This window comes from Hyaena hyaena, unplaced genomic scaffold (genome assembly GCF_003009895.1).
Source record: "Hyaena hyaena isolate Hyena2069 unplaced genomic scaffold, ASM300989v1 scaffold_29, whole genome shotgun sequence".
NCBI classification, from domain to species: domain Eukaryota; kingdom Metazoa; phylum Chordata; class Mammalia; order Carnivora; family Hyaenidae; genus Hyaena; species Hyaena hyaena.
The window spans coordinates 4923688-4944741 of NW_024080661.1; the positions used below are offsets into that span (position 1 = coordinate 4923688).

At 40.9% G+C, this 21054-nt stretch overlaps 1 protein-coding gene and 1 pseudogene across 1 annotated transcript in view; one reads left to right on the forward strand and one right to left on the reverse strand.

Moving 5' to 3' along the window:
- The window catches only part of SPAG9 (sperm associated antigen 9), a 137521-nt gene that overhangs the window by 111033 nt on the left and 5434 nt on the right, over positions 1–21054 (reverse strand). The window lies entirely within an intron of this gene.
- On the forward strand, positions 3703–3795 carry LOC120229168 (annotated as a pseudogene).

Here is a 21054-nt window from a genome sequence, read left to right on the forward strand (position 1 = left end):
AAAAAAAAAAAAAAAAAAAAAAAAACAACCATCTAGGGGCACCTGGCTGTCACACTCAATAGAGCATGAGGCTCTTGATCTCAGGATCATGAGTTCAAGCCCCACGTTGGGCACAATAGAGCTTACTTAAAAAGGGGGGGGGGGGGCACCTGGGTGGCTCAGTCGGTTAAGCGTCCAACTTCAGCTCAGGTCATGATCTCACAGATCCTGGATTCAAGTGCTGACAGCTCAGAGCCTGGAACCTGCTTTGGATTCTGTGTCTTCCTCTCTTTCTGCCCCTCCCCTGCTCACGCTGTCTCTCTCTTTCTCTCGCTCTCAGAAATAAATAAAATGTAAAAAAAAATTAAAAAAAAAAAAAAACCAGCCAACTATAAAACTACTTTTATGGGGCACCTGGGTGGCTCAGTTGGTTAGGTATCTGACTTTGGCTCCAGTCATGATCTCACAGCTCGTTGGTTCAAGCTCCTCTTCTGGTCCTGTGCTGACAGCTGAGAGCCTGGAACCTGCAATGGATTCTGTGTCTCCTTCTCTCTCTGCCCCTCTCCTGCTCGCACTCCGTCTCTCTCTCTCTCTCTTAAAATTAAAAATAAATTAAATTAAATTAAAATAAAATATAAAATAAAATAATTTTTTAAAAACTACTTTTATGACACAACTGGGAAATGTGAATACTGATTAAATATTAAATATTATCAAGAAATCATTTATTGGGCGCCTGGGTGGCTCAGTTGGTTAAGTGTCTAACTTGGGCTCAGGTCATGATCTCGCAGTTCGTGAGTTCAAGCCCCACATCAGGCTCCATGCTGACAGCTCAGAGCCTGGAGCCTGCTTTGGATTCTGTGTCTCCCTCTCTCTCTGCACCTCCCCTGCTCTCACTTTTTCCCTCTCTCAAAAATAAACATTAAAAATAAAAACATAAATTTTAAAAAATGGGACAATGTGAATACTGATTAATCATTAAATATTATTAAGAAAACATTTACTGGGTGCCTGGGTGGCTCTGTTGGTTAAGCATCCAACTCCTGATTTTGGTTCAAGTCCTAGATGAGTTCATGGTTTGTGAGACTGAGTCTCTCTCTGCCCTCCCCCTGCCTCTCAAGATAATAAACTTCAAAAAAAAAATAATTTATAACTTTTAGATGTGATGTTTTTAGCTCTATCTTTTAAAGATACTACACTGATATGCAGGCTTGATCCGCTTTAAAGCTATGGTGGCAATGGTAAGGGAATGAAACAATATTGGCTTAATGGTGATAACCGTGAGAGTGAGTGATGGGTGCATGGGAGTTCATGATACTTGTCTCTACTTTAATACCTGAATCTTCCCATAGAAAAAATGAATAAAGAAATATCTTGGAATAGAAGTGTTAGTGGCATTTGACCAGATATGACAAAATTTTGTAATAAGAGCTTCCTGGGGCATCTGGCTGGCTCAGCTGGTATAGCATGTGACTCTTGATCTTGGGTTTCTGAGTTAGAGCCCCATGTTCGGTGTGGGGATTACTTAAAAATAAAATCTTTACGGGGCGCCTGGGTGGCTTAGTCGGTTAAGCGTCCGACTTTCGCTTAGGTCATGATCTCGCGGTTCGTGGGTTCGAGCCCCGCGTCGGGCTCTGTGCAGACTGCCAGCTCAGAGCCTGGAGCCTGTTTCAGTCTGTGACTCCCTCTCTCTCTCTGTCCCTCCCCTACTCACGCGGTCTCTCTCTCTCTCTCCTAGAAATAAATAAAATATTAAAAATAAATAAATAAATAAATAAATAAAAATAAAATCTTTACTAAAAAAAGAGATAGAGGGGCGCCTGGGTGGCTCAGTCAGTTGAGCGTCCGACTTCGGCTCAGGTCATGATCTCATGGTTTATGGGTTCGAGCCCCGCATCAGGCTCTGTGCTGATGGCTAGCTCAGAGCCTGGAACCTGTCTTCGAATTCTGTATCTCCCCCCCTCTCTCTGACCCTCCCTGCTCCTACTGTCTCTCTCTCTCTCAAAAATAAATAAAATATTTAAAAAATAAATAAACATAAATAAATAAATAGTGAGAGAGAGAGAGAGAGAGCACTTCCTATCATTAAAAATCAGGGGTGCCTCAGTGGCTCAGTTGGTTAAGTGTCCAACTTCAGCTCAGGTCATAATCTCATGGTATGTGAGTTGGAGGCTGGCGTCAGGCTCTGTGCTGAGAGCTCAGAGCCTAGAGCCTGCTTCGGATCCTGTGTGTGTGTCTCTCTCTCCGCCCCTTCCCCACTCATGCTCTCTCAAAAATGAATAAACATTTTTTAAAAAAAGGTTTTTAATCAAATAAATATGTACAAAGGCACACGTACAAGAATATTTAGTGAGGCACTATTTGTAATAACAGTTAAAAACTGTAAGGTAATTCAATGTCCCTCAACAGATAGTGGATAAATACATTATGACAGATGCATATAATGAAAACTACGTAATTAGAGAACCAGGGTGAGGATGGGGCTAAAGTGGGGGAAAGTGGAAGTCTAAAAGAACTACTACTAGAATTAGTAACATCCCTAACACCTCCCCAAGGCCATCCCGGAGCACCCAGGGGGCCTTTCTGCCCACCTACCCAGCAAGTGTTTTAAGAATAAACTCAGTAAGAGAGATTCTAGGCAAGGAAATACCAGTAACAAATAGGTGCCAAATGAAAAGAAATGAAATGAAGTAAAAATCGACATACCAAGTAGCAATACTGACAACCCTTTCCAGTCCTGCCCGCACCCAGACTCTCATAACGATGAGGCTTCTCTACCACTCCCCTCCCTCTGAGATTATCTTTCCTTGGCAAAACTCAAATACCTCTGAGAAATAAGACCACGGGATACTGAAATCGGGGTTCCTAATAGGCAATAAACTGCTTCCAGACCCACAAAGCTTCTTGCCCTCCTTTTTTTTAGTGCCTCACGCTTAAACCGTGAAAAGATAATGAAGGGTTATCAGGCACTTGAAGCTCAAATCTGAAAAAGAGACCAAAACTATCAGAAAAAAATGGGACTCTGAGGAAACAGACAAAACAGGGAACAAATGAAAACTATAATTAATATACTCAGAGACCAAAGAAAACTCACTGCATCCATGAAACCGGAACAGTATGCTATTTTTAGAAAGTGGTGGGGGCAGGGGAAGAGCAAGAACAAGGAAGTGCTCTCAGAAATTATAAAAGTATGAACGGAAGAATAGAGCACTTTCGCCTATCGTACTTGCACAAACTACACCTTAGGGTAATTAAACAGTTGGTAAGGGAGAAGTTCTCTTTTATAAGAAAATTAGGTAAAAATGCTTAAGGAATAACTGAGATAGAATAGCACCATTTCCCAATCCTTAATGAAATAATAGGGAATATTCAGTCACCATTCAGATTTTCCTGGTTGTCTCATGTATGTTTATAGCCAGGATCCAAACAAAGTCCCCAGGTTGCATTTGGATGGTACATCTCTTAGGACTCTTTTTTTTTTTTTAATGTTTTATTTATTTCTAGGGGAGAGAGAGAGAGAGAGAGAGCATGAGCAGGGGAGGGTCAGAGAGAGAGGGAGTGACAGACTGAAACAGGCTCCAGGCTCTGAGCTGGCAGTCAGCACAGAGCGCGACGCGGGGCTCGAACCCACGAACCGCGAGATCATGACCCAAGCGAAAGTCGGACGCTTAACCGACTAAGCCACCCAGGCGCCCCAGGACTCTTTTAAAGTACAGATTCCCCATGCTTACTTCAGCAGCACATATAAAATTGAAACATACAGAGAAAATGATATGCAAGGATGACACACAAATTTCTGAAGCATTCCATATTTTTATGTTAACTATACTCTAATTAAACTGTTGTTTTCATTTTTAATAAAATTGGGGCACCTGGCTGGCTCAGATGGTTAAGCATCTAACTCTTGGTTTCAGGTCAGGTCATGATCTCACCGTTCATGAGCTCAAGCCGCATGTCAGTCTCTGCTGGCAGTGCAGAGCCTGCCTGCTTGGGATCCTCTCCCTCCTTCCCTTTCTGCCCTTCCCCTGCTCACTCTCTCTCAAAATAAGTAAATAAAACTTTAAAATAAAATTTAAAAATTAAGTACAAGGACGTCTGGGTGGCCCAGTCGGTTGAGCATCCAACTCTTTTTTTTTTTTTTTAATTTTTAATGTTTATCTATTTTTGAGAGAGAGAGAAAGACAGAGAGCTCAAGCAGGGCAGGGGAAGAGAGAGGAGGATAGAGGATCCAAAGCAGGCTCTGTGCTGACAGCAGAGAGTCCGATGTGAGGCTTAAACTCATGAACCGCTAGATCATGTCCTGAGCCGAAGTCAGACGCTCAACCGACCAAGCCACCCAGGTGCCCCTGAGCTTCCAACTCTTGATTTCAGCTCAGGTCACGATCCCAGCGTCATGAGATCTAGCCCCACGTTGGACTCCACACTGAGCGTGGAGCTTACTTGAGATTCTCTCACTTTCTCCCTCTGCCCCTTATCCCCCACTTACGCATTCTCTCTCTCTCTCTCAAAATAAAAAAACTGGGGCATCTGGGTGGCTGAGTCGGTTAATTTTCCGACTTCAGCTCAGGTCATGATCTCAAGCTTAGTGGGTTTGAGCCCCACATGGGGCTCTGTGCTGACAGCTCAGAGCCTGGAGCCTGCTTCGGATTCTGTGCCTCCCTCTCTCTCCGTCCCACTCCCACTTGCTCTGTCTGTCTCTCTCTCTCTGAAAAATAAATTTAAAAAATTAAAATAAGATAAATAAAATAAAAATTAAGTACAGGTTCCCCAGTGATGATCATAAGGGAATACTATAAAGTCATTATAAAGTATAATTTGGATCTATCCAGTCATAGGTTGTTGCCAGTTATGAGCAAATGAAATTGAAAAGGCAATTCACAGAGAAGGAAGGTAGAATCATCAATAATTGTAAGAAAATATGCTCAACTACACTAGTGATCTAAGAAAAGCAAATTAAAACAAAAGGTTGCTTAACAAATATCAGATTAGAAACTAAAGCCAAAAAGTCTGTGTGTATCAAGTGTTGGCAGATACAGGAAAATACCTCTTATACACTCCCAGTTGGAATATAAATCACTATGCCCCACTGACAAGCTCTGTGGCCATATCTAGTTAAGTTTACAAATATTCTGAAACCTGGCATCTTATTTCTAAAGATGTATCTTTGAGAAACTCTTACATGTCCACTGAATGTTACTGAAGCAATGTTTATAGTACATAATGAAGTAATATATAATAAAGGAAATAACTTGGGGCGCCTGGGTGGCTCAGTCGGTTAAGTGTCCAACTTCGGCTCAGGTCATAATTTTGCGGTTCATGGGTTCGAGCCCCACATCAGGGTCTGTGCTGACAGCTAGCTCAGAGCCTGGAGCCTGCTTCGGATTCTGTGTCTCCCTCTCTCTCTCTGACCGTCCCCTGCTCACCCTCTCTCTCTCAGAAATAAACAAAACATTAAAAAAAATTTTTTTAAATAAAGTAAATAACTCAAAACTTTCATCAACAGAAGAATGGACAATGGCATATGGCACATTCATATGATGGTATGCACAGTTAAAAAGAACTAGATATAGGTGTATGTATCATCATAGCTAAAAAAAAACAATGAATAAACAAACTATAAAATTATATGAAAATATAATAGTATTGAGAGAAAAAAATATTTATCCCCCTAAAAAATTCCAAAGCAATATGGCACATAATTTATAGATAATCTGTAGGAAATCTCTAAAAAAACAAGAAATAATATATACACCAAATTCACAGGTCACCTTCCTTCTCCCTTCCAGTACCACTCCCCTCCCAGAAGGTGACCTTATCTTTGTCATTAATGTTCAGTATTTTTTAACTAATTATTTATTTATTTATTTTTACATTTATTTAATTTTGAGAGACAGAGTTGAGAGGAGCGTGAGCAGGGGAAGGGACAGAGAAAGAAGGAGACACAGAATCCGAAGCAGGCTCCAGGCTCCGAGCAAGCATTCAGCACAGAGCCCAATACGGGGCTCGAACCCACGAACTGCAAGATCATGACCTGAGCCGAAGTCAGACACTTAATCGACTAAGCCACCCAGGTGCCCCTCTTTTATTTCTTTTAATGTTTCTTTATTTTTGAGAGGGATTGAGACAGAGTGTGAGCAGGGGAGGGGTAGAGAGAGACAGCAACACAATCTGAAGCAGGCTGCAGGTTCTGAGCTGTCAGCACAGACCCAGATGCCAATGCCGGGCTGGAACTCACCAACCACGACGAGATCATGACCTGAGTCGAAGTTGGACACTTAACCGTCTGAGCCATCCAGGTGCCCTAATGTTCTGTATTTTTTATTTACGATATAAATATCTTAAGTAGAAATAAACTGCTAGGGGCGCCTGGGTGGCTCAGTCTGTTAAGCCTCCAACTTCAGCTCAGGTCATGATCTCACGGTTCATGAGTTGGAGCCCTGCATCGGGCTCTCTGAGACAACATCAAGAGTCAGACGCTGAGGGCCTGGGTGGCTCAGTCAGTTAAGCATCTGAGTCTGGCTCAGGTCATGATCTCATGGTTCGTGGGTTCAAGTCCCCGTCAGACTCTGTGCTGACAGCTCGGAGCCTGCTTCAGATTCTGTGTCTCCCTCTCCTTCTGCCCCTCTATAAATTCAACAAAATCCCTATGAAAATCCAAGCTAGCTTCTTTGCAGAAATTGACAAGCTGATCCTAAAATTCATATAGGACCTAGAATAACCGAAGTAATCTTTTATTTTGTTTTGTTTTGTTTTGCTTTTACTAAAGTAATCTTTAGAAGACCAAAGTTGGACGATATGCTCTTCAGTTTCAAAACTTATTACAAAATGACAGTAACCACAACAGGGTTACTGGCTTAAGGACAGATGTATAGATCAATGGACTAAAATTAAGAGTCCAGAAAAAAAACCCTCACATTTACAGTCAATTGCATTTCAATAAGGATATCAAGAAAATTCAATGGGAAAAGAACAGTCTCATCGACAACTGCTCCTGGACAACTGGATATCCCCATGCAAAGGAATTAATTTGAACTCCATATATAAAAAGTAACTCAAGGGGCACTGGATTTCAGCTCAGGTCATGATCTCATGGTTATGAGATCGAGCTCCCTGTGGGCTCTTGGGATTCTCTCTCTGTCCCTCCCTATTCATTCTCTCTCTCTCTCTCTCTCTCTCTCTCTCTCTTAACCCCCCCCCCCCACTCTCCCTCTCCCTCTTTCTCTCTCAAAGTAAATAAATAACTCAAGGGCCAGCTGGCTGGCTTGGAACAGCATCCAACTCTTGGTGTCAGGGTCATGAATTTGAGCCCCACGTTTCAAGCAGAAACTGAAACCCTTTCCCAGGGTTTCTGCAGAGATTGGTCCATATATCCATTCAGGCTACTGTTAGTTTAGGGGCGCCAGGCCAGCTCAGTCCAAAGAGTGCGCGGCTCTTGATTTGGGGTCATGAATTCAAGCCCCACATTGGGTGTAGAAATTATTTAAATAAACTTTTTTAAAAGTTTAAAAAGTAAAAAGACAACCCACTGAATGGCAGAAAATATTAACAGGTTATATAGCTGATAAGAGACTTGTATATACATATAATCGAATAGTATTCAGCCTTAAAAAAGGAATGAAATTAGGATAGACGCTACAAATAGATGAGCCCTAAAAACATACTAAGTGAAATAAGTCAGACACAAAAGGGCAGATAATTCCATCTATATGAGGTACCTAAAGTAGTCAACTTCATAAGGACAGAAACCTGAATGATAGTTGCCAGGGGCGAGAGAGGAGAAAGGAGAAACAGGAGCTACATTTCATGGGTATGGAGTTTCGGTTTCAGGTGATGAAAAAGTTCTGGAAATGCAAGGAGGTGATGGTTGCACAATAATGAATGTATTTAATACCACTGAACCATGCACTTAAAAATGGATAAAATGCTAAATTTTGTTATGTACATTTTATCACAATAAAACTTTTTAAGGAAAAAATATGTTGACAACTATACAAAGTGAAATTTTCACAGAAAGAAAAAATCAGGTCAATCTAATTAAATAAATGCAGTCTGTTGAGGGAATGAAAATTTTTTTTTTAAAAAAATGTTCATGGGGCGCCTGGGTGGCTCAGTCGGCTAAGTGTCCAACTTTGGCTCAGGTCATGATCTCACGGTTCATGGGTTCGAGCCCCGCGTCAGGCTCTGTGCTGACAGCGGAAAGTCAGGAGCCTGCTTCAGATTCTGTGTCTCCCTCTCTCTCTGACCCTCCCCTGATCACGCTGTCTCTCTCTCTCTCTCTCTCTCAGAAATAAAGAAAACATTAAAAAAATTTTTCATTAACTGATTTTAAAAATGTTCATGTTTTTTGAGAGAGAGACAGAACAAGCAGGAAAGGGGCAGAAAGGGAGGGAAACAGAGGATCCCAAGCAGGCTGTGAGCTGTCAGTGCAGAGTCCAACATGGGGCTCGAACCCACCGTACTATCACGACCTGAGCCAAAATCAAGAGTTGGATGCATAACCAACTGAGCCACCCAAGTGCCCCAGGAATGAAAACTTTCAAAGTCAACAATATTAATACTATCAGTTGATTAGTATCACTAAGAAATGAAGTAGTCTTCATAACCATATTACTAAGAAACAGCTGAAACACCAAAACATTTTTAGCCCACCTGTTTTACTTTTTTAAAGTTTATTCATTTATTTTTTGAGAGAAAGAACACATGAGCAGGTGAGGTACAGAGAAAGACAGGGAAAGAGAGAATCCCAAGCAGGCTTTGCACTGTCCATGCAGAGCCTGACTCAGGGCTCGATCCCACAAACCGTGAGATCACGACCTGAACCAAAATCAAGAGTTGAACACATGAGGCACCTGCACGGCTCAGTCGGTTGAGCTTCTTGACTCTTGGTTTCAGCTCAGGTCATGATCTCACAGTTTTGTGAGTTTGAGCCCTGCGTCGGGTTTTTCATGGTGCCTGCTTGGGATTCTGTCTCCCCATGTCTCTGTACTCCCCCCACACTCGCACTCTGTCTTCTCAAAATAAATAAACTTAAAAAAAAAAAAAAAAAGAGTTGGACACTTAACTGACTGAGCCACCCAGGCGCCCCTATTGAGGAGGATAAGGCAAGCTGAGGGCCAAGCATAAGCTAGCATTACCCAACCCCCCCCCCCCAGGTGGGATACATGTGACAAAACTCAGGCACTCTAGGGGCCACAAGGACAAAGGAAACAACAGAAAACAAATTGTTAAATTGATAGAGTCTCAGCTTAAAAATATCTTAGGAAATTATAAGAAGAAGGCAATCTTATCAATAGCCTAATCTCCAGAAACCTATAGACTCAGTTTCCTGGAGCCTCAATGTCACCCTCCCCTCTGCAGTGATGTGAGGAGCAAAGGCAAGCAGGAAACGGCAGATAAAATTAAATTTCCTTTAACCTGTAGCCCACTGACCAGTACTTAAGGCAGGCTGAGTAAAACATTTCTCCAGGAACTGCCTACTGTCTTTTTTTTTTTTTTAATGTTTTATTTATTTCTGAGAGAGAGATACAGACAGACAGCGTGAGCAGGGGAGGGGCAGAGAGAGAGGGAGACACAGAATCTGAAGCAGGCTCCAGGCTCTGAGCTAGCTGTCAGCATAGAGCCCGACACAGGGCTCAAACCCACGAACCGTGAGATCATGACCTGAGACGTCAGTCGGAACTGAGCCACCCAGGCGCCCCAGGAACTGCCTACTGTCTTACCGCGAACGCTCTGCTGGAGGGAGAAACAACCTTGGCTGGACAACTGCCAGGCCTCCAGTTATCTGTGCGACTTCAGCATATGAAAATATCTTTGGAAACTTCCCTTTTGACTTTACCTCCCCCAGCTCCGCAGCACACAGGGGGCCACTCCTCACGACCCCACTGCAGCTCTTTCTGCCCGTGTCCAGTCCCCGCGCTTTCATAAAATCAAAGCACCGAAGACGTCTTCAAGAATTCTTTCAAGCCATCAGCTCTGAACCCCACCATCAACCCAAAACCTTATAACCTATCACGTATGTCACTTAAAAATGTTTCTAGAATACTTACAGAAAATAAAATTAAATGTAAGAGGTTTCTCCATCAACAGAAAAAAAGTTTCTAGAATTTCAGACATACTTATCTCCCTAAAATGTAGCATATCAAATAAAATGTAACCTGATGTTGATAAGAAGCATCATTTAAATCACCGTGAATCATGATTATCAGTCATACTCTATTATAGTATATGATGCCTTCAAGATCAAAACCCAAATTTGACAATACCTGTCCCTTAATTTCTGACTCTTGATTATCTATTAAACCTCACTTCTTGCTACCCGCTATGTGGCAAAAGTACTAGTACAATATTTTAAAGAACATATGGAAAACTAACATTTACTATTTAGATATACAGGAAAAATAATGAAATGTTTCTGTAGTTCTCTGAGTATGTTACACACTTTCAAACCTCTCATAGTTGTTTTTTTTTTTTCCAAAGATTAAGTAATCTCTACACCGAACATGGGGCTCAAACTCATCACCCTGAGATCAAGAGTCACATGCTCCACTACCTGAGCCATCCAGGTGCCCCAAGCCTCTCATGCTTTGGGTCTATGACACATAACCCAGTTAAATGTCACGCTGTCTCTGTGAAAGCTATCCTTCAGGTTGTTAGGCTTTTAGCATCTTGTATAAACTGGACGTGTTTAAAATGCTTACGTAAAGCTGCCCTACTTCTTTACATTAGCCTCTCCCACAGACTACGAGCTTCTCAATGGCAAGACCCTAGACCATTCATTCTTGTACAAATGAATAAATGGGAGGGATAGATAGGTAGGTTAGTATCAGACATACAGGTAACATTTAGTACTTATTAACCAAATGCCTAGTGCTTTGAAAAGCTCATTTTTCTTGTATAATCCTCACAATAATCCTATAAGGATGTTACTATTATTATCCCTATTCGCAATTAAGATATTGAGGTTTGGCATTAAGAAACCTGAGCATGATTACATAGCTAGGAAATAACAGAGCCAGGACTTGAACTAAGGCAATCTGACCCCACTGCCCTTGCCCTTGCCCACTGCAGCACTGTACTACTTTTTTTTAAGTTTATTTATTTATTTATTTCGAGATAAGAGAGCCTGCACAAGTAGGGTAGGGGCACAGAGAAAGAGAGAATCCCAAGCAGGCTCCCCACCACCAGCGGAGAGCCCCATACGGGGCTCGAACCCACCAACCACAAGATTATGACCTGAGCCAAAGTTGGACGATTAACCAACTAAGGCACCTAGGCACCCCTCTAATAGGTACTCTCTCTTTTTTTTTTTTAATAGATACTCTCTTAATTTGCTGTTTATAACCTGGTGAGGGTTAAGAAACTATTTTATTTAAAATAAAATACTATGAAAAAAATAATAAAAATAAAATAAAACAGGCTCCGAGCTCAGAGCTTAGGCCTGTTTCAGACTCTGTGTCTCCCTCTCCCTCTGCTCCTCTTCTGCTCACACTGTCTCTCTCTCTCAAAAATAAATAAATATCAAAAAAATTTTTAATAAAATAAGGATATTATGAACAAGTACTTTGCCTTTAAATGTTATATTCAAGAGGCCAAGATCATGAACTTTATTACACAGACTTTGAGATATTCATCTTAGCTATTCAGAAATCTTTGTTCACTTCCTGGCCCTCAGCTAGCTTTGAGGTGGTAACACTCAGTAAATTACTCGAATTCCTATCCCAGTATAAAAGTATTCTTTAAAGAGTTAAAACTGAACACGGGGCGCCTGGGTGGCTCAGTTAGTTGAGCATCCGACTTCAGCTCAGGTCATGATCTCACAGTTTGTGGGTTCGAGCCCCGCATCAGACTCTGTTGCTGGAGCCTGTTTCAGATTCTGTGTGTGTGTCTCTCTCTGCCCCTTCCCCCCACTCATGCTCTGTCTCTCTCACAAAAATAAATAAACATTTAAGAAATAAACTAAAAAAAAAAAAAAAGTTAAAACTGAACAGAGCCACAAATAGGTGGGTAATTTCTGTCAAATGTTTCCCAAATCACCTCAAACAAGTTCAAGTAGACTATTTTCATAGGAGAACCATAGACAAACAATAGCCTTTTTAAAAAGTTACCCTTCTGGTTTTTACAAAAGCCTGTTTATTTGATTCCAACTTCTAGGCAACCTGTTTAATTTTTTAAGAGGTATTTGTTTTTGAATAGGTAGCAGTAACAAAAAATGAGGCTACGGCAACAGGTAACTGAAAGAAAATCCAAACTGAGGATTTGATCATTGAAATTAGAAATTTCAGGGGCGCCTGGGTGGCTCAGTAGGTTGAGCGTCTGACTTCAGCTCAGGTCATGATTTGGGGGTTCATGGGTTTGGCCTACGTCGTGCCCGCTGCTGTCAGCACAGAGCCCACTTCGGATCCTCTGTCCTCTTTCTCTGTCCCTCCCCCACTCATGCTGGCTCTCTCAAAAAGAAATTAAAACCCATTTAATAAAAGTTTCTCCCTCTGCCCCTCACCCTTCCCTGCTTGCACATACATGTGGTTCTCTCTAAAATTAAAAAAAAATTAGAAATTTTATTTACATCATAATAGTCTAGCAGAGGCTTTTAACCAATGTTTCAATGCCCAAGAAATAGAATATTCACTATTCTTCAGAATGAATTTTTCTTCAAAAATAAGTGTTTTACTGTATTATTTGTTACTATAAGTACTACTGCTGTACCCTAATTAGGAATGTCTATCAAAAGAATCTAAGCAAACAATTAAAATTAAGTTTGGGAACTTAACCTTCATTTCTGCGAAAATTTTATTCAGACAAACTTACTTCTCAATTCAAACAAATCTAAAATCAATTAAAATACAAAAGAAAGTCACATTAAGTTTAAAATAATCAGAGACTCATGGTGGTAACATGACTTTTAAAACCACCTAGCCCTCCTCCAAAAACAAAACAAAAAAACAGAACAAAACAAAACACAAAGATATAAACAAAATAAAAAACAACACATTTCTAGAAATGAAACATGAAAAAAGATCACCTAGCCCAATCTTTGCAAATGCAGAAGTAATGCCTATGACCTTAACGTTTCAGTTTTTCGATGCATAAATAGTTCTAGAATGTCTACTATGTATAGGACAATGTAGGTAAAGTGTCTGCAATAACTATCCTCAGAAGTCATGGGGTTTTCTTACATACAAAAGTCAAAGGACTTATTGAAGAATATTTTGGAAGTTTTAGCATAACTTGGCACCACTGGTAAGGACAAACAACTTGAATGCACAAAAGAGAACTTTAAACAGTGAGGCTTAGCAATTTGACCTTTAGCATATGCATCCATCCCTCCAACCAACCAACTAACAGAGATAGCTATTAAATACGTACTGCATCCCAGTAGTTTAGTGGGGGATTAAAGCCATAAGTTAGTCTGCTGTAACTCTGGAAGTGCTGTGTGAGAGAAGTAGCAGGGTGTGCTGGGGGACAATATAAAATAGGCACAAGCCATACTTAGGTGTTCATAAAATACTTAGGCATTCCAGAATTGAAATCTGAAAGATGAGTAGTGTTAGGGGGCGCTGGGTGGTTCAGTCAGTTGAGCATCCAATTTCAACTGAGGTCATGATCTCATGGTTCGTGAGTTCCTTGAGCCTCGAGTCGGTCTCTGTGCTGTCAGCCAAGAGCTTGTTTCAGATCCTCTGTGCCCTCCACCCCCCTGCCTCTTGCCTGCTCACACTCTCTAGCTCTCAAAAAATACACATTTTTTTTTAATGAAAAAGAAAAGATAAATACTGTTAGCCAGGCAACAGAAGAGAAACAGAGTGCCAAGCCAAAAGGCAGCTTTTAAGCAGGCCTGGAGAGAACACTATTTGCAACCAAACTCCCAAGTGTTCAGTAAGGCTCAAAAACGAAAAGATGAGGCTAGTAAGATAAGGAGTGGCCAGATCACAACGCCTTGTATCCTTGGAACTTTAGACATTTCAAGAACTTTAGACAGAGCCACTGAAGGCTTTTAAGTACAGAAAGATCTGATTAGATTTCTACTTTGGAGAGACTTCGTACACTATGATGGGCAGTTTATAGGTCGGCAATACTAGAAGCAGATAGATCAGTTGGGACAGTTTTAGTTGTCCATTCATTTATTCAGAAATATTCACTGGGTGCTTTCTTTGTGCCAGATACTGGTAGACAGTATGAATGGCACAAAGTCCCACCTCTTTGGAGTTTGGATTCAGGCCAAGAGATGTTGGCAATCGGTATCTGAGTAGTAGAAATGGATTTGGAAGAAGAGAATCCAGAAATATTTGGAACTTGGACAAAATAAAATAATAATAAACTTAAAAGAAATATTTAAACATTGGAAACAAAAGAAGGGAACAATGGGGATGAAGGAGAGAGAAGAGTTATGGATGGTAATGAGCTATCTGGCCAGGCAGACAGTGGTATCCCTCACAGAGAACAGAGGAGCAGCAAGCTTGGGAGAGAAGTTCAGGTTTGCACATGTCAGGAGACATTCATATCTAAGAAACATCAGCAATGTGGATCTGAAACTCCAGACAGACAGATCTGGCCGTAAAGTTCTTAACAGGCTGTCTACTTCCTAAGAGGAGAAACTAATTTTTGCTCACCCCCTGTACCCCCAGTGGATACTAGGCACACAGTCAGCACTCTATAAATATCTATGAAATGAACGAATGGGATATACATTTTGGAATGGTCAACAAATGGCTACTAAACCCATGGGAATGAATAGTATCAGTGAGGCAGTGTACAAAATAAGGACCTCAGAATAGGGGACCTCAGAAAGAACTCCAAGGAATAAAGAGGAATCCAGAGTGGTCAGAAAAGAGGAAAACCGGGGCGCCTGGCTGACTCAGTTGGTGGCGCATGCAGCTCTTATTCTCAGGTTTGAGAGTTCCAGCCCCCAAGTTGGGTATAGAGTTTACTTGAAAAAGAAGAGGAAGGAGAAGGAGGAGAGGGGAAGGGGAAGGGCAAGGAGGAGGAGAGGAAGAAGAAAAAGAAAGAAAAGGGAAAAACTAAGAGACTTCAACGTCACAGAATCAATATATGTTTCTTCAGACTCTTAACTATAGAGAATAAACCAATGGTGACCAGAGGGGAGGTGGGTGGGGGGATGGGTGAAACAGGAGATGGGGATTAAGGAGTGCACTTGTTTTGGTGTTTTTTTAAGTTTCTTTTTGAGAGACAGAGAGACAGAGCATGAGCAGGAGAAGGGCAGAGAGAGGAGACACAGAATCTGAAGTAGGCTCCAGGCTCTGAACTGTCAGCACAGAGCCTGGCATGGGGCTCGAACTCACGAACTGCGAGATCATGACCTGAGCTGAAGTCGGCCGCTTAACCAACTGAGCCACCCAGGTGCCCCAGGAGCACGCTCGTTGTGATGAGCACAAGGTGTTGTACAGAACTGGTGAACCACTATATTGTACACCTGAAACTAATATACACTGGATGTTAATTAATTGGAATTTAAATAAAAACTTATATATATATATGTATATGTATATGAATATATGATGCTTCTTAAAGAAGGAGTGACCAAAAGAATCAAACGTTGCTGAGAAGTATGAGAAGGGATGAGAAAAAAAAAAAAACAGAAGAAATACACTTATGAGAGCTGCTTACTTTTCTGAATTTTCAAGAAAAATGAAAGGGTAGGAGAAACTGACTATTTACATCTAAAATTTCAGGTCTAAAAACTTACTCTTATGAGATGAATTATTTCATGCACAAGCAACTTACCTTTCTATAAACGTGTTTGTTCCATCTAAAGTGTCGGCCTTTTTACTGTTTATCACATCATCGTTTTTGATTTACTGTGTGGCATCTATCACAATCTATAATTACAGTGATTGGCTTGTTTATTCTTTATTACACTATAAATTCTAAAAAAAGCACAGGCTATCTTCCTTTTCTGTTTTGTTTGTAGCTATATTCCCAGAGCCTACAACACTGCCTCACTCAATAAATATTTGTTCTTTTTTTTATTTTATTTTTATTGTTTTTAAGCATCTTTTAAAAAATTTAAAAAAAACTTTTTTTTTAATGCTTTATTTATTTCTGAGAGAGAGACAGCATTAACAGGGGAGGGTCAGAGAGAGAGGGAGATACAGAATCTGAAAGAGGCTCCAGGCTCTGAGCTAGCTGTCAGCACAGAGCCCAACATAGGGCTCGAACCCAAGAACCGTGAGATCATGACCTGAGCCAAAGTCAGACACTTAACCGACTGAGCCACCCAGGTGCCCCTAAAATTTTTTTTAAATGTTTATTTATTTGAGAGAGAGAACAGGGGAACAGCAGAGAGAGAGGGAGAGAGAGAACTCCAAGTAGGCTCTGTGTTATCAGCACAAAGCCCAGTGTAGGGCTCGATCCCATGAACAATGAGATTGTGACCTGAACCAAAATTAAGAGTCAGAGACTCAACCGATTGAGCCACTCAAGTGTCCCTGTTCTTTCTGATCATCTGTGTAGCTTTTTATCTTTCTACCTACCTACAGAAATGGGATAGCATAGAACCAGAAGATCATGGGAGTTTCCTCCCAGCTCTTAAAAAATAACTTCAGGGGCACCTGGGTGGCTCAGTCGGTTAAGTATCCGACTTCGGCTCAGGTCATGATCTCAGGGTTTGTGGGTTCAAGCCCCGCATCGGGCTCTGTGCTGACAGCTAGCTCAGAGCCTGGAGCCTATTTCGGATTCTGTGTCTCCCTCTCTCTCTGACCCTCCCCTGCCCACACTGTCTCTCTCTCTCTCTCTCAGAAATAAATGAAACACTAAAAAAAGAAAAAAAATAAAAAATAACTTCAGGAAAGGCCAGTGAAAATACATTTTAAAGAACAATAACAGAATCCAGAATCACAGAAAATCTAAACCTATCTCAGATAGGGAATCCGATCAGCAGAGCCCCAAATAAGAAATTCTCATGCTCTGTAACCCTACTGGAGCAGGTAGGTAGTCAGACAAGATATCCTGGAAAATATATGATAAGTCTAAAAAAAAAAAGTTAGTAGAGAAAACATTTAACATAGGGTTAGTTTCTCAATTTCTGTATCCTGGCTTCAAAGGGGAAAAACAATCCATCATATTTTTATGCTGTAGTTTTAAATAAAAAAGTTTTAACCAACTTTTCAGTCTTACAGGTCTCAGATTTAAATTCCTTATAGGAAAGCATCTAAACTCCAATTACTTCTTCCTTTCCAAATGAGTGACATTAGATCACTATAAAAATATTAACTTATTTATCTTTATAAGAGACATATATTATTCATATAATACTCAAATTGAATATTAGATAATACCAGAAAATGTTCTCGGTGTAAATACTATGCTGGTTATGTGGTAGAATGCTCTTTTTAAAATTTAATTAAAAAAAAATTTTTTTAATGTTGTATTTATTTCTAGGAGAGAGAGAGAGAGACAGCATGAGCAGGGGAGAGTCAGAGAGAGAGGGAGTCACAGACTGAAACAGGCTCCAGGCTCTGAGCTGGCAGTCAGCACAGAGCCTGATGCGGGGCCCACACCCACTAACCGCAAGATCATGACCTAAGTGAAAGTCGGACGCTTAACCGACTAAGCCACCCAGGCGACCCTAAAATTGTTTTTATTATTTTAAAATAGGTTCTATGCCCAACGTGGGGCTGGAACTCACCAGCTACCCTGAGATCAGGAGTCCCAAGCTCCACTGACGGAGCCAAGGTAAAATGTCAGAACATCTGCAATTTACTTTGACATGTTCAGCAATTTAAAAGTGTACAGATATAAATTTCGAGTGTATATATTTACATATGTATATGTATATACGTATAACACATACACATATATAGGTAAATACAACAACTGCCGAATCTAAGTGACGTATGTACAGATGATCAATGCATTTTTAGTTTTTCTGTATGTTCGAACATTTTCCTAACAAAAGCCAGGGAAAAGTATTTACTGAAAAAGTTTACTGGCTTAAAAAATATAATATTTCAAAGTTCCTAATAACTCTATACTCTCAACTTGGAAACTTCTTTATTGTATTAATATGTAAATTCCCCAGGTCCCTGGGTGGCTCAGTCGGTTAAGCATCTTTATTCAGCTCTTGATTTCAGCTCAGGTCATGATCTCACAGTTTATGGGATGGAGCCAGGTACCCCCCTACCCCAAGGCTGTTATCATGCGTGGAGCCTGCAAGCCTGCTTCTCTCTCCCCACCTCTCTCTGCCCATCCCCAACTCACACTCGTTATCTCTATCAAAATAAATGAAATGAAATGAAATATATATATGTAAATTCCCATGGTTGAGTTCAAAAATTTTCAGAGGCACCTGTTATGCCAAACTACTAGACACTACAATTCCTATGTGAATAAAACAGTCGTGCATTCAAACTAGTAACGAGGGGCACATAGGTCGCTCAGTGGGTTAAACGTCCAACTCTATCTCAGCTCAGATCACGATCTCACAATTGGTGAGTTTCAGCCCCTTGTCAGGCTGTGCACTGACAGCACTGAGCCTGCTTGGAATTCTCTCTCCCTCTCTCTCTCTCTCTCTGCCCCTACCCCATTTGCCCATCTGTGCTCTCTCACTCTCTCAAAATAAATAAATAGCCTTAAAAAGTTAAAAAAAAAAAAAAAAAGAACAGCTAATAACTAAATACGGCTGGCTAAGGGGCACCTGGTTGGCTCAGTGGGAAGAGTACGCAATTCTTGATCTCAGGTTCCTGAGTTCGAGCCCCATGCTGCATGCTGGGTGTAGAGATTACTAAAAATAAATAAATAAATATCACTGGCTAAGATTTCAAAGTGTATAGAATCATATGCACATACTTTTAAATATCAGCTTTTCTGAACAGACACATTACATATACTATTAAACTGGGTCTATGTTGATGTATTTTATGTCAGGCAAACAGTAATTTATTTAGGTAAGAGCTATATTCGTTATGAGTGTTGAGCACAGCAAAAAAAAAAAAAAAGAAAAAACCCACTATTTTTAAAATAACTCATACATTGATCAGCAAAACACATGATTTACCCAGATTCTGATACTAGCTCTCCTGGGAACCAAAGGCTCCATCTGATTGAAATGTGCAGTGTGTAGTGAACGTAAACTAAGGAGTACAAGAAACAGGAACTAGACTCAGTAGACTCAGGCCCAGAACCGGGTCAATGTGCCATGGCACATACCACAGTAATCAAGTGAGCAGTCCTTACTCTACTAATCCATCCTCTCATTAGAGGAAACTATCTGATCTAGCTAGATACCTTACCATTTTTATATTCTCTTTTGTGATTTTAAAGTTTTTGTTGGAGTACCTGGGTGGTTCAGTCAGTTAAGTGTCCGGCTACTGATTTCAGGTCAGGTCATATCTCCTGTTTCGGGAGTTCTAGCCCCACATCGGGCTCTAGGCTGACAGTGTAGAGCCTGCTTAGGCTTCTTTCTCTCTCCCTCTCTGTTACTCCCCTGCTTCTGCACTCTCTTTTTCTCTCTCTCTCAAAATAAACAAAAATTTAAGAAAAAAAAAAAGGAATTTGTTTTAAAAAAAAGTTCTTGCTTTTTTTTAGTAATCTCTACACCCAAAATGGGACTCAAACTCATAGCCTAAGATCAGGTCTTCCGGTTGGGCCAGCCAGATGTCCTCTCTTTTGTGTGATTTTAACCAAGTGAAAATGTGAATGTCCCTAAAGCAAGGTCACATAATGGTATCTCACATACCAGGTTCAGCAACCTCTGAAGGTAAAGAAAGAATAAGATCTGTCTTAAGAGTTAATCGTCATGGGGGCACCTGGGTGGCTCAGTCGGTTAAGCGTCCGACTTCAGCTCAGGTCATGATCTCACGGTTTGTAGGTTTGAACCCCGCTTCGGGCTCTGTGCTGACAGCTCAGAGCCTGCAGCCTGCTTCGGATTCTGTGTCTCCCTCTCTGACCCTCCCCCACTCACACTCTGTGTGTGTCTCTCTCTCAAAACTAAATAAACATTAGAAAAAAAAATTTTTGTAAAAGAGTTAATAATCATCAATGGTTAAGTGACTGCCATTCCGAAAGGCAACAACCCCCTCACCACCACACACGCAGACTCCCCGAGAGAACAAACAGAATGTTCCTTTCAGAAAGGGTCTCCATGTGAGGACTGACTAGGGGCAGTATGAAGCTTATTCAAATGGTTCAGCAAGAAAACACACTGGGGTTTTTTTGTTTGTTTGTTAATTTAAGTAAATTCTAGGCCCAAATTGAGGCTTGAACTCACAATTCTGAGATCATGAGTCACATGCTGTACTGACTGAGCTAGCCAGATGTCCCAACAATGGTATTTTTTAAAATATGAAAATATGGGGGCACCTGGGTAGCTCAGTCAGTTAAGCATCCAATGCTTGATTTTGGCTCGGGTCATGATTTCGCAGTTCGTGAGTTCCAACCCCACCTCGCTCTGCACAGACAGTGAAGCACCTGCTTGGGATTCTCTCTCTCCCTCCCTCTCTCTCAAAGTAAATAAACATTTTAAAAATAAATAAACAAAAGGAGTTTGAAAGCTAAGAAATAGCATGTATGCTCAAACATGTAGGATGACAAATGCTGACAGCCCCTGGCCAACAACTTGTTCTCCCGGACAGACCTGTGGCCGCCCTCTCCGACGGCTCTACTTTTGTGAAATAAAACAGCAAAGTTAGAATTCCTTGAGACAACAGAGTTGACAGAATTAAGGCTAGGAGTCTGAAGAACCGTCACAATTACTGATTTAACTAACAACAGTACTAAAGGCACAAAATAAACTTCAGTTTTTCGACTAAGTCTTCAGTGGCCACTGTCGACAAAATGTATGTTCTAAGTATGCAAATTACTCTTCACTCCTATTCCTTGATGAAAAGTCACATAACTCAGTGAAAAGTCATCAAACTTCCCTTTGTGTTTGTTAAAGAGATGAACAAACTGTCATTGTAAATTACGTGGCAAACAAATCAAAATTGACTTCTTCAAGGTGCCTGGGTGGCTTAGCTTAGCCGCTGAACTGTCCAGCTCTTGGTTTCTGCTCAGTCATGATCTCACTCTTCATGGGATCAAGTCCCAAGTCGGGCTCTGTGCTGACAGTGAGAAGCCTATTCCGGG